This window comes from Musa acuminata, chromosome BXJ1-9 (assembly GCF_036884655.1).
Source record: "Musa acuminata AAA Group cultivar baxijiao chromosome BXJ1-9, Cavendish_Baxijiao_AAA, whole genome shotgun sequence".
Classification (NCBI taxonomy): domain Eukaryota; kingdom Viridiplantae; phylum Streptophyta; class Magnoliopsida; order Zingiberales; family Musaceae; genus Musa; species Musa acuminata.
This window is the reverse complement of record NC_088335.1, coordinates 11,717,630-11,721,683: the sequence shown is the minus strand read 5'-3', so window position 1 is coordinate 11,721,683 and position 4,054 is coordinate 11,717,630.

Below are 4,054 nucleotides of genomic sequence, written 5' to 3'. Positions count from 1 at the left end.
ACGTCATCAGATGCACGGCACGATCTTTGAAGAGTGACATGGAGCCAGCGTTCCTGAACCGGATCAGGTCCTCCGGTCCGGTTCACCGCCAACCCGTCGACCGGGTTGAGTCCTGTCATCTGTAAGCCCATGCAACTCGAAGCTACCGTGAACGTGTCCATTTTCAATGTTACGTAGAGTCATGTCACTGACTACTACTAGTTTTTTTTTGTTGGGAAGAAAAAGTGGAATATTCTTTTCTCTCTTTTATATTAAAATGGATTCCTCATCAAAAATACCAATTCGATATCCAAATGTAAATATCAACCAGCACAGCATAAATAATAGAGCAAATAATCAATCACACAATGAGACCAAATCTTTTTAACGTGAAAAACTCAATGTGGGAAAAACCACGGGACCGTAGTCCATCTCAAACTTCCACTATCAATAATAATGATAACAGGTTTACAGTAGGTCTTCTTTAGAATAACTAGAGGATCAGAATAACATCAATATCATAGATCTTGGCTCAAGAATAACATATCTTCATCATATAGGATGGATCTCCTCAAAAAAGAATTCTAGGTCTCACAAAGTGGATATCACAGGAGAGTACCTTAGAGAGGGTAAACTGCAGATCAACACCGTTAGGATTGTAGAGTTTGCTACAAGGATTCTCCACATAAAATTTGGGCCGAAACTAACAACGTTTAACCACCGATCGTCTAGCAGAAAACTTAGAAACCTAATCTTTCTCTCTCTATTTTTCTCTCCTCTTTTCTCTACATGCCGCACGCTGCACGCTGCAATCTGATCTGCACACGCTGCCGTCACCCAATTTTGCCCTTTCTCTCTTGATTTCTTTGATTTGGGCTCATGGCCCAAATTTGTCCAAGCCCACATATGGGTTGGACCCAACAATTCTCCCCCTCCAGCTCATATGGTGGGCTGTACCAAGCCCGCTCTTCACCTACATGCTTCAACCTTCTCCTTAGGCAAAGACTTTGTCAACATATCTGATCCATTCTCATTAGTATGCACTTTTTCCAACTGTAATTCTTTCATCTCAAGCACATCATGAATCCAGTGATATCTCACATCAATATGCTTGGATCTAGAATGATATGTTGAATTCTTGGAGAGGTGAATGGCACTCTGACTGTCACAATAAACAGTATATCCTTCCTGTTTCAAGCCCAATTCTTGTAGAAACTTTTTCATCCATAAAGTTTCCTTACAGGCTTCAGTAACTGCTATATATTCTGTTTCTGTGGTTGATAGAGCAACACACTTCTGTAACTTAGACTGTCAAGAGACTGCTCCTCTTACATATGTCATCAAGAATCCTGAAGTGGACTTCTGTAGCCTTCTAACATAGGTTCATCACTGCCAAAACATAAACACAACCTGGAAGTACCTTTTAGATATCTTAATATCCATTTCACTACTGCCCAATTTTCCTTTCCAGGATTAGAGAGAAATCGGCTGACAACTCCAACTGCATAAGCTATATCTGGCCTAGTACAAACCATAGCATACATCAAACTGCCTACTGCAGATGAGTAAGGTACTCTGGACATTTCTTTTTTTTCTTTCTCACTTGTAGGACATTGTTTCGAATTAAGCTTGAAATGACCTGCAAGTGGGGAACAAACTGCTTTGTCTTTACTCATGTTGAATCTTTCAAGAACCTTTTCAATGTAAGTCTCCTGAGATAGCCAAATCTTCCTTTTCTTCCTATCACGAAGAATCTTCATGCCAAGTATTTGTTTCACCGATCCCAAGTCTTTCATGGCAAAAGAGTTACTTAGCTCTTTTTTAAGCTTTTCAACTTTTCCAACATCATGGCCAACAATCAGCATATCATCAACATATAGTAGTAAAATAATAAAATCATCATCTGAAAATTTCTTCATAAACACACGATGATCAGATGTGGTTCTATCATACCCTTGGTTTATCATAAATGAATCAAACTTCTTATACCACTGTCTAGGTGTCTGTTTGAGTCCATATAAGCTTTTCTTAAGCTTACATACCAGATTTTCTTTTCCCTTGACTTTGAAACCTTCTGGTTGCTCCATGTAAATTTCTTCTTCTAAGTCACCATGAAGAAATGCTATTTTTACATCAAATTGCTCAACTTCTAAATTCAAGCGGGCAACCAAACCAAGAACAACTCGGATAGAGGACATTTTCATAACTGGAAAAAAATTTCTTCAAAGTCAATACCTTTCTTCTGACTGAATCCTTTCACAACTAGTCGTGCCTTGTATCTCTGTTGTGAGCTATTATTTTCAGTCTTCAATTTATAAACCCACTTATTCTTGAGAGCTTTCTTCTCTTTAGGCAACTTTACCAAGTCATAGGTGTGGTTCTCATGCAAAGATCTCATATCTTCTTTCATGGCTTTAACCCACTCATTCTTATTCTCATGTAGAATAGCTTCTTGGTAAGTTTCTAGCTCTCCCCCGTTAGTAAGCATAACATACTCATGTGGAGGATATCTGGTAGATGGTTGTCACTCTCTAGTGGATCTTCTCAATGGAATCTCAACTGGTGGTGGAGGTGCTTGTTCAGTTGGTTCAGCATCATCAACTGTAGGAGTATCATCACTGGTATTCTCACCACAATCTTCTTGTTCATCTCCCCCATGATCATCATGAACTATAGGTGAAGGAACTGGACCCCAACTCCAAGGAATATAAACAGAGGTTTCTGGCTTCTCAATATTATCACCATCATCAAACAATTGATCTTCAAGAAACACAATATCTCTGCTTCTAATAATCTTCTTGTTCACTGGATCCCATAATCTGTACCCAAACTCTTCATGACCATATCCCAAGAAGATACATGCTTTTGCTTTACTATCAAGCTTGGACCTCTCATCTTTGGGAATATGAACAAATGCTTTACAGCCAAAGACTTTTAAGTGATTATAAGATATATCTTTTCCTCCCCATACTCTCTTTGGAACATCACCTTGCAGAGGAACTGATGGAGAAAGATTTATCAGGTCAACTGTAGTTCTTATAGCCTCCCCCCAAAATGACTTTGGTAACTTGGCGTGAGAAAGCATACACCTAATCCTTTCTTCAATGGTTCTGTTCATCCTTTCTGCCACACCGTTCTGTTGAGGAGTTTTAGGAACTGTTTTCTCAAGCCTGATACCATGAAACCTGCAATAATTCTCAAAAGGACCCCTGTACTTATCACCATTATATGATCGAATACACTTTAGTTTTCTGCCAGTTTCTCTTTCAACACTGACATGAAACTCCTTGAAAGCATCGAGTACCTGGTCTTTAGATTTCAAAGCAAAAGCCCACACTTTTCTAGAATGGTCATCAATAAAAGTAACAAAATAAAGAGAACCTCCAAGAGTACAAACATCATTATGAACTAAATCAATAACATCTGATCTTCTAGATGATGGATATGTCTGAAATGTAACTCTATGTGTTTTTCTAGCTAAGCAATGATCACAAGATTTAAGAGATGTACCTTGCAACTCTGGTAAAAACTACTTTCTAGCAAGAGTTTGAAGTCCCTTCTCGTTGATATGTCCAAGCCTCTTATGCCAAAGATCTATACTTTTACCTTTTTGAATTGCATTAATCTCTCTTTTATATAGCTTAGGTTCCATGACATAAAAAGAGTTAATCTTCTTTCCTTTCACCATAATCAGAGAACCTTTAGTGAGTTTCCATTTGCTTTCACCAAAATAATATGCAAAACCCTCATCATCAAGTCTACCTGTAGATATCAAGTTAAGACGAATATCTGGAACATGCCTTACATCTTTGAGTATTAATTTGCTCCCAATACTGGTCTCCAAGCAAATATCTCCAATACCCACAATCTTAGATGTACCATTGTTTCTCATTTTGACATTACCAAAATTACCAGCAGTGTAAGATCTAAAGAAATCACCATGAGAAGTGACATGAAATGAAGCACCAGAGTCAATTACCCAATTACTATCCTGAGCTACAAGGCTAACACAACCTTCATCACAGACAATAGTGATATTACCTTCAGTAGTAATTGTATTGGTCTCTTTCTCATT